This window comes from Xenopus laevis, chromosome 9_10S, assembly GCF_017654675.1.
Source record: "Xenopus laevis strain J_2021 chromosome 9_10S, Xenopus_laevis_v10.1, whole genome shotgun sequence".
In the NCBI taxonomy this organism is placed as follows: Eukaryota; Metazoa; Chordata; class Amphibia; order Anura; family Pipidae; genus Xenopus; species Xenopus laevis.
This window is the reverse complement of record NC_054388.1, coordinates 48,585,652-48,595,693: the sequence shown is the minus strand read 5'-3', so window position 1 is coordinate 48,595,693 and position 10,042 is coordinate 48,585,652. Positions and strand designations below refer to the sequence as shown.

At 44.4% G+C, this 10,042-nt stretch overlaps 1 protein-coding gene across 2 annotated transcripts in view; it reads left to right on the top strand.

Moving 5' to 3' along the window:
• Nucleotides 1–638: 638 nt before the first annotated feature.
• Nucleotides 639–10,042, top strand: part of gli2.S (GLI family zinc finger 2 S homeolog) — a 68,627-nt gene continuing 59,223 nt past the window's right edge. The window contains exon 1 of one of the 2 annotated variants that reach the window (XM_041577688.1): nt 639–1,011. The gene's annotated coding sequence lies outside the window, so the exon portion shown is untranslated. The remainder of the gene's footprint in view (nt 1,012–10,042) is intronic. The other variant, XM_018237331.2, reaches the window with a different exon arrangement.

The window sequence follows — 10,042 nt, the reverse complement described above, 5'->3', positions numbered from 1 at the left end:
AGAGCCCCCCCCACCATTTAGCCCCTTCGGTTCCACAGGGTTGAGTAATCTTTTAGTAGGGATGCACCGAATCCAGGATTTGGTTCGGAATCTGCTTTTTTCAGCAGGATTCGGCTAAATCCTTCTGCCCGGCTGAACCAAATCCTAATTTGCATATGCAAATTAGGGGTGAGGAGGGAAATCGCTTGACTTTTTTTGTCAGAAAACAAGGAAGTAAAAAACGTTTCCCCCTTCCGACCCCTAATTTGCATATGCAAATTAGGGTTTGGATTCGGTTCGGTATTCGGCTGAATCTTTCGCAAAGGATTCGGCCGAATCCAAAATAGTGGATTCGGTGCATCCCTACCTTTTAGTTCCCATTAGTTTAAAACTTCTGTCCCCCCAAAGACCCCAGTGGTTTAACCCCTTGTGTCTCACAGAGCAGATCAACCACTATATATAATAATCTGGGGGGAAAAAACTTATTTTAACCCCTGAATTGTTTAATTTGCCCCTCTCATCTGCAGAGCCCCCATTTATTTAACCCCTGCTGAAAAGCACTGAAGTTGCCGAAAGCCCCCTCTCCCCTTCTCATTTGGAGCAGCAAATGGTTTAAGTCACATAGGGGGGAGGATTGGGGGGAGGGGGGAAGAGGAGAAGGAGGGGGGGAGATTGAAAACAGATCAGTCCGGGCTGAAACGATGGGCTCAGATCATCTGACTCCACTCAGCGGCGAGGAGACTGAAGAGGACACGGAATCCCAAACTTTTTTTACAAACTGCTCCCCTACACCTTCTGCGCCCCGGATTCTCAGTAACCTCTGAGACGTGTGCGCCCCCTAAACTCTGGAGAGTGTGCGCCCCCCTCACTTCTCAACATGGGCCCCCGAAAGTGATACAGACCCCTTGTGCATGGATATAACGTCAGTGTAACACAGGAGAGGACTCCGTTATGGAGCAGCCCGAAAATTCTTCCTGAGCGTTGTCAGACCCCCCTCCCATCCCGCTTGATTGGAACTGCCCATACCCACAGGTGAGTGAGACTTGGGGAGCCCTGGGGCGCTAGAGGCAAATGTAATAGTTATTAACACTGTGTCTGAGTTATCGGGTGATTGAATGTTATTATGGTGCAGGCGCATTCCCTTGCTGGGATACGATCGTTATGCCACTTGGCATGGGCTGTGCTCCTATAGACTTTAGCATTTGGGAAACTCGGGTGTGTTTGTGGATGAGAGAATGGGCGACACCCCCTCCCACCAACCACACATACACTTTCCCTTTCACATTGTCCCTGTCACCAAAGTTTTCCCATTTATCCCAAACTCACACCCACCCTGGGGACAGGAGAAGAGTTGGCCAGAATGCGACATTATTGTGTTTGTGCCAATACTAAAAGTGAAGTTTTTCTGCTGCCTCTTGTATTTTGGGGCTTGATCTATTGAATATATTAAAACTTGTAGAACTGCAAACACATTGCCTGCTGTTTCAGGTATTGACCAATGCAGCCCCCCAGCTTATACAGAACCCCACAGTGGGTGGAAGTTGTGGGTTTAATAGCAGCTGCAGGGGTACAATTGCTCATTCCCGGGGTAAGGCTTGCTGATGCCCGTGCCAGCCGTGCCCAGGTGTTCTGCAGTTGGTACAGTAACAGGCAGAAGGCAGGGTGTCAGGCCACATGCTTAGACTGATTGCAGACTTCCTGGAAATTGCTTTGATAGCAGGAAAGTCACACAGTGTAAGAAGGATTGCAGGGGGGGGGGCAGCTTCCTATCTGATTATCAGCTGCACCCCAGTTAACCCTTTGTTGGGTTTTAATAGCAAATACATTTGTGTGTTGCATAGTTTTGTGCTGTTTTACCATCTTTGGTTCAAGTTCCCTTTTATGGTCTAGCATTTCATTAGATTCACCTTCTGACCATAAGGGCAGAGACTCGGGGAGACAAATCGCCTCTCCTATGGGCGACTAATCTCCCCAAACTGCTCGGCGGAAAGGCAGGGGAAGCAGTTCGGGGAGATTAGTCGCCCCGAAGAAGAGGAGATTTGTTGCCAGGAGACTAATCTCCCTGAATCTGCCCATGTGCCCTGACCCTTAATGGCACTCGGGGAGCTTCGTTTTCCAAAGTCACCCAAAGTTTCCTCGTGAGGCCATTTTGGGGCGACTTTGGAAAACGAAGCGCTCCAAGTGCCATCCCGCCGGCAATTTCGATTCTAGCCGGTTCGGGGGGATTAGTCTCTCCGAATCTCCACGTGGTTCTTTGCCCTAAGAATGTAACATACTCCGTGCTATAATTGCATAATATCTTTTTATATTTTTCTGTAAAGATGTGTGTATATATGTGTATATATATATATATATATATATATATATATATATATATATATATATATATATAGATATATATATATATATATAGATATATATATATATATATATTATAACATTTATTTTTGCCTTGTGACTGGTTAACACAGTACAACAACTTTACCTAACTTACAGCCACAAATACATTGCTAAAAATTCTATGGTGCAACTTTCCTGGAAGTCCATTCATTGCCAAACCTGCCAGAATAACCCTTGGTTTATTAGAACACGTGAGGGACGTTTTGAAAATCAGTGATCATTTGGGATGTTTCCCATGAGTTTGGAGGGTCATCTCTTTTGCATAAGGCTGAGTTCAAAGGCTAAGGGGGCGATGGGTTTGGAGTTTGTGATAAGTAAGTGTCATGTGCACTTAGAACTGGTCCTGAGATCAAAGAAACCCAACTGTGCTGGTCATTGGTGGATTAAAGTCCCAGATTTTAGTAGTCTATGAATTCTACAATCTGGCAATTTCTGAGTCTAAAGTTCTCTGAAACTGAGTCTAAAGTCCTAGAAACAAGCATCTTGTCCCAAAAGGCTCCTCAGATTGAAGTGTTTTGCCCCGCCCCGCCTAAAACCTCAATGTTTTTTATTCCTACGCCCATCTGCGCGTTTCTCCAAGTAAGGTCATAGCAATAAACCAAGTCCGTCCCCCCAAAATTTGTCTGCCCCTATCTTTTTTTTATGTAAAGACAGCCTCACCTAAAATACACCCCTGTTAACATAGTGCAGACTTTGGGGAGGGGGACAAGTAAGAGTGGCTCCACTGAACAGTAGTGTGGAGGAGGGAGTACCCATTTGCACCCTCATAGATTATAGGCCTCTCTAGTCTGCAGAATGGACTAAAGATGAGATAAGGCCCCTCCACTCCCACTGAAAAAAGGAAATCAGTCAAAATTCTGTTTGTACCATCTAGGGTTTCCCAAGTCCTGACCTGGGCTGAAACTATGTCCCATGCTTAGTGTTTGTTCTTAAAGGGCAACTATCATCACACATTCGGTTTCCCCACTTGAGGTGCAGGCTAATAGAACCTGCACTCTTGTTCAGAGAAGCAATACATATTTTTTTATAACAATGTTCCGCTAGAGCTATGCAACCCACACCGGGAGAATCCGTAAGTGATGGATTTGATGCACCACCTGGACCCTGGTTCCGTTTGATTCAGTGCAGATCAGGGCAGCAGAGGAAAAGGGAGGCAGACAGACTCAACATGAATCACCAGGATTTGCAGTGAATCCAGATATCGCTACACTGAATCATTCTGATTAAATGGAAGGATCTAAAGAAATGCCTGGATGCACATGGGGACCTAGAAAATTCTATAGCTATATGTTCAGCTTGCAAAATATTACCCCGCATCTTCCATTATATGGATACCAGGCCTGCTTTAAAAATGGAAGCAGTTCCCTCTTGTGTAATGAATTATTATAAAATGCTTCATAGCTTGCTTGTGCTGTATAAATAGGTGAGGATGATGATGATTAGTCCCATTGGCCTAGTGTTGGCATGAGAGTACTTGGGGCAAAAGCATGTGAAGGGCGAGTACATAAATCATGGCCCGGTTATCTCGTCTGGACCTTTGTGCATGGAGTGCGATGTGCTGCAGAACAACCATTGGGTAATAACAACCTACTGACTAATGGATCTGGGATGTGCTGCATTTTTACATGGGGGGGGGGAGTAATTTTGCTGTGGAATTCTAAAAATCTCCTCTGTTGCAACCTGATCTGCAAGCTGGGGCTGCACGGAAGGCTCTGGGCGCCAAGTCTCTCCCATGTTTCCAGGGAATTCTGCCTTTCTTTAACCTAAACCTTTCCCTGTATCCTGGGGCAGGAACTCCCTGCACCCTTACGATCCACCAAGCCCACCTTCGTGACTTCTGCTCCCCAAGCATGTTCTCTAGAATAGGGGTGTTGCAGCAGTGTAGTTTGTTGTTACAAGATCACGAAGCACCGCAAAACCTTTTGCCAGAAAATTTGTTTCGGAATAACTAAAATTATGACATTTAGGAGCCTTATAACCCCCCGTACACCCAAAGTCTTTTGTTCAGAGGAAGGTCATTTGGGAAGCTCAGTAGGAACCAACTAACAGAATTGATTTCAGCCCCCGGAGGAAAAGGTTTGGGTTATGTGGGTCTCCGGATCATGTTTTGTCAGTGCCAGGCACTCCTGTGGTGCTACATGTCTTGCTTAATTACTGTGATGGGTGTAAACAGTGCAGAGAAGATTGTTAGCGTGTAGTAAATGCAGGCTCCTGGGGGCCCAACATATTCCTTCCATCTCCTAAAAACAGTATGTTGCCTGTAAGGGTCTGGCCACAAGAGCAGAGTCCCCTGCTCAAATGGGTCTGGCCACAAGAGCAGATTCGGGGAGATTAGTCCCCATGCGACAAATCTCCTCTTCTTCGGGGTGACAATCTCTCCAAACTGCCTTCCCCCTGCCCCCCGCCGGCTAAAATGAAAATCGCCTGCGGCAATACACACGTGGCGCTTCGTTTTCCGGAGTCGCCTGAAGTTTCCGCATGAGGCAACTTCGGGCGACTTTGGAAAATGAAGCGCTGCTTAGGCCAGAATTGTAGAGGGAAACGTTTGTGAATCAGCAGTGGGCATCACAAGGTCACAGGTTTTATTTATTACATTATTTGAATTGACTTTTTGGGCCCCCTTCATAATGGTATGAATGGAGCAATTAACAGCATGCCAGGATCAACACACTCAGAGTCACTTGCATGAATCGTCCCAATGTCTGACACTCTTGGGAAGGATCAGGGGGAAATTGAGGGAGAAATCAATTACCTTTTTTTCTGACTGATTGCAAGCTCTTCTGCCAAATGCATGTTAACTGTTCAAGTGTACGTGGTACTGTCTCTGGCTTTTCCCTGTCTTGCCACAAATATATAATTTAGTTTCTGGTGACCAACACAGCGTCCGGCTTTCTAGAATCTCATTGTACAAAACTTAGGGGGAAGCAGGTGGGTTTTTTTAGCGCAGCCTGAAGGGGCCTGGAGCACCTGCTCTGTGCCAAAAACGAGAAATCCAAAATATACAGTAAAGGAGTCACTCGCTGCTCTGGCCCATGGTAAATGGGTGCAAATTATCCAGATCTGTCGCCAAATCAATTAAGTAACCAGCCAAGTGGGTTAATGAAATAAAATCTTGTTCATTTTTCTCTTTACTTTCCGTTTTGAATCACCTAACTTTATTGCCCTTATTGTAAAGAAACCCTTTCTATGCTGATGGTAAAATTTCCTTTAACAGATGACCTCCCCCCCCCCATTATATAAAAGTTATAGGGAAAAGATTGCATGTGTGGGAATGAGAAACGCATCAGGCAAAAGGATACGAAAGACTTGCGCCTTAGACTGGGCACCATTAACCCCTTTGTGCCAGACAGAAAGTGAAATCCCTTTATGTGCAGGGGCTGCTGGGAAGTGGTGTGCAAGAGTGTTAAAATGGGGGGATTAGCATGACAACAAGACGTTACTGACATTTTCATTGTGCTGAATGCAGATTTCCAGCGGTTCGAGAGAAAGGACGAGAGGGAACCAAAGAAATGATGTTCTATTCACTCCCCATAGATTTCCAAACCCCTGAGCTCACACAATCGCCACCAGGGAGCCACTTTGCATTTATTTGGATATTTCACCACTGAAATCACTTTTATAGAGTATTATTAAATGGCCCTTGTGCTGCCTGTGATGTAATGCATTCCTGTCTCAGCCTTCACCTTTTAATGGAACAGTTGCTGTGCTGCAAATGGAAGTAATCATAAAAAATCATAATCATAAAAACTGTGCATATTTCAACGACCAGTGTGTTATTCATTATTGCAGTCTGATTTCTAAGGTCAGTGACCCCTATCCACCAGATTTGAGGGAGAATGTGTGATTCACTGGTGAGCAGATTGATTGTTATTATTTATACTACTTTTATTTCCCCTGCTCAAATCGCCGTTACTATGGTCAAGGACTAAAGCAACCAGAAAGCACTGTAAAGTCATGCTCAGTGAAACTGATGCACAAAAAGTCCAATTTATGTATATGTATGAGAGGGTGCTGCCATAGGGCATACTCTACAGAAATGTAATAAAATGTTACCTTGGCTGTAGGAAAACAGTGGAAAAACTTTAAACTGATATTTTTTGCAGTAAGTGTCCCAAATAGAGGGGGCTGTCATTGTGTTACCCTAGGGAGAAAAGCCATACACAGAGATAATTGTGACCAGAATCCTTCAAATTGCCTTTAAATCCCTTTAAGTCTCTGCCCAAGTAAATGACTGTGAAATTAAGGGTTTCCTAGCAGCTCTATGTCACCTTCCTGGGACTTTCAGCTGTTAAATCTCAGCCCCAGGGCAGTCTTTAATGGAGGCGGAGGCCCTGGACAAAACAGTCTATCAGGGACTCATTAGTTATATAAACGGGACTGTCCAACCTGCAGCACTTGAGCTGTTGATGAATCATACCAGTGCCCCCCTTTTGCTGTTTGTCTTGTAGGGAGTTGCCCTTCTGTCTCCTTTCTCCCCTTGTGTGAGAGTGTCTTTCTGTGTGTGTGTGAGTGTGAAGAAACTATTCCCTCTCAGTAAGACAAGGCATTATGCCGCATGGGTGACTTAGAACAAGGCAGTACCCTAGTGAGTTCCTTTTGCCTCTCAGGAATGGGGACGTCACGTCACTTAATAGAGAGGGCAGCGGACTGAGTTATTGGATCCTGCCAGATGCTTGCCCTGATCCCATTCCCTGTTTTCATACAGTTTAGCAGATACTGTTGTTACTCCTGGCCTTTAAAGGGTCAGTTCACCTTTAAAGGGATACTGGGAAAACATGTTTTTTCAAAACGCTTCAGTTAAGAGTGCTACTCCAGCAGAATTCTGCACTGAAATCCATAACAGATTTTGTTATATCCAATTTTGAAATCTGACATGGGGCTAGACATATTGTTAATTTCACAGCTGCCCCCAGTGATGTGCTCTGATAAACTTCAATGACTCTTTACTGCTGTACTGCAAGTTGGAGTGATATCACCCCCTCCCCCCCCAGCAGCCAAACAACAGAACAATGGGAAGGTAACCAGATAGCAGCTCCTTAACACAAGATAACAGCTCCCTGGTTAAGGTGGCCATACACGAGCAGATAAAGCTGCCGATATCGGTCGTTTGGACCAATTTGACAGCTTATCTGCCCGTGTATGTGGGCTTCCGACAGGTCTTCCTGTTCAATATCTGGCCACGATATTGGTCTGGAAGGTTTGATTTTTAACCGACCTGTCGGAGCCCCTTGGCGTATCGTAATTTGATCATTCGGCCATAGGAGATCTTTCCCTGATATGCCGATAACGGCATGGCTATATAACTTCGGAAAACTAAGTGCTCCGAGTGGCATCCCGCCGGCTAGGATGTAAATCACCGGCAGGCAGGGGAAGGCAGTTCGGGGAGATTAGTTGCCCCGAAGAAGAGGATATTTGTCATCGGACACATAATCTCCCCAAATCTGACCGCGTGTCTCTGCCATTATTCAAATCAATGCATGTTTGCTAGGGTAATTTGGACCCTAGCAATCAGACTGCTGAAATTGCAAAATCTAGAGCTGCTAAATAACTCAAAAACCACACAAATAATAACACATGAAAAACAATTGCAAATTGTCTCAGAATATCAATCTCTACATCAAGCTAAAAGTTAACTCAAAGGTGAACAATCCCCCTCGGCTCCTTCCAGATACCCCAGGTGAATTCAGTTTGGAACACGTCCGATCAATAAAGTGAGGTTCTAGAAAGATGTATCAAAATTTCCTATGTCCCTGTGTTTTCCCATGGCCATGCTACATTGTATGTGTGTATTTATGTATGTATGTATGTATAACTTTATTGATAAAGTGCTACAAGGATGCACAGCACAATCTTCCAATGTACAAAAGTACACACAGAGAGAACAATTATAATTAGTACAATAAATACATTTGAAAACCCAGATGTTAGTTGCCATGTGGTGTAAAATACTGTAGGGAGGAGGTCCCTGCCCTGTAGAGCTTACAGTCTAAGTCTTGTGGATTCAATGCTGAGACATGGGGTAGTAAACTAAATGGGGGGATTCTTAATCCCTCAGATGCCAGCAGCAACAGGTGCCCCATTGGATACATTTAGGGGCATATTTTTCAAGGGTCGAATTTCAAAATTGAAAAAACTTCGAAATTCAAAAAGAGCAGCCGAAATTAAGTAAAAGTTTTTTTTGGGTCGAATAGGTCAGTTTTCGATTTAATAGGTCCGTATTCGGCCGAATTCTAATCGTTTGAATTCGAAGGAATAATGCATTCGATCAAATTCGATTCAAAGTTTTTCCCAAAAAAACTTTGATTTTTCAAAGTCCACAAATTGACTCCAAATAGGTTCTAGGAGGTCCCCCATAGGCTAGGCAATTCGGCAGGATTTAGATGGCGAATGGTCGAAGTCGGATTTTTAAAGAGAATTTGAATCTAACTTGGACTATTCCCTAGTCGAAGTACACAAAAATAGCTTGTAATTAGATTTTGTTCAATTAGAAAATTCATCTTTACCTTTGATAAATTTGCCCCTTAAGGTACTGCCTTGTTCTAAGTCAACCAGAGAGGGTCAAGAGCTATTTTTAGTCGTACACACACACTCTTGAGTTTGGAGGGCAGAGGACCTGACAGGTTGTGGAGCAGCCAAGTTTGAGGGAAATGTTGGTCAGGAGAAGGTGGGGGGATAGGTTTCTTCTGTGGAAGAAATTGCCCAAGAGCTTTTGGGGTTTTGTCCTAACCCCACAGGAAGAAGTGCTGCAGCCTGTACAAGTTTAGGCACCTATGGGATTGGTGTTGGAACCTGCACTATGCCTTCATGCCTTGGATTATGCTAGGCTGCAAGTATATGCTTCACAAGTGCAAGGTAGAGATGGTAGGACAAGATGGCAGTAATAAGACAATTTAAAGGCTGTACGACAAGGTGAAGAGTTAAAGGAAGATGGTGGAAGAAGGACAAAAGCAGAGACCAGGGCAAATTGGAGACAATATGGACACTTTCTATCAGTGCTGTTCTTTATTCGCTGTTGGATTTCTAGGAGTTGCAGTTGAACAATGAAGGTTATAGATTTAGATGATGCTCAAAGCAGTACCACTATTACAGACAGACCTGGGAACCACCATGTAGCAGCCTTAGAGGAGCTTCACTTCTCCTTTAGCAGTTCATGCCAGTCCTGATGCCCAGCACCACTGCCCATGGATAGTACCCCTCTCTGCTCGTCCCTTTGTGGGGCAGACAATGCAATAAGTCAAACAGCAGCAGTGACACTTGTTCAAAGAGGGCTGTGAGGGGCCTGGAGTGCCCTTGTGTTAAGCTGAATTGATTGAGATATAATGGCTGTTAGGGGCCGTGAATAGCAATGAATTTATAGAGTAGCTGCGCTATGTTAACAAGCATTCGGGGGAAGATGGAATGTTTGCAGCGACGGAGTCATTTTTATAGGTTTCTTGTGTTCCTATTCATGGCTGGGGGCGTTCACCGTGCTTATAATATAATCATGACCTGTCCCGGCTATTTATTGCTCACCTACTGACCCAAATGTAGAGAGGCAAATATACCGCATTTCTCTATATTTAAATACAATAAATGAAAATCCAACACGGTTAATCAGATGCAAAAGTTACTTTAAGGGGGTTATTTACCAAGCTCCGAATATCCAAACCTTGAATAATTCGTA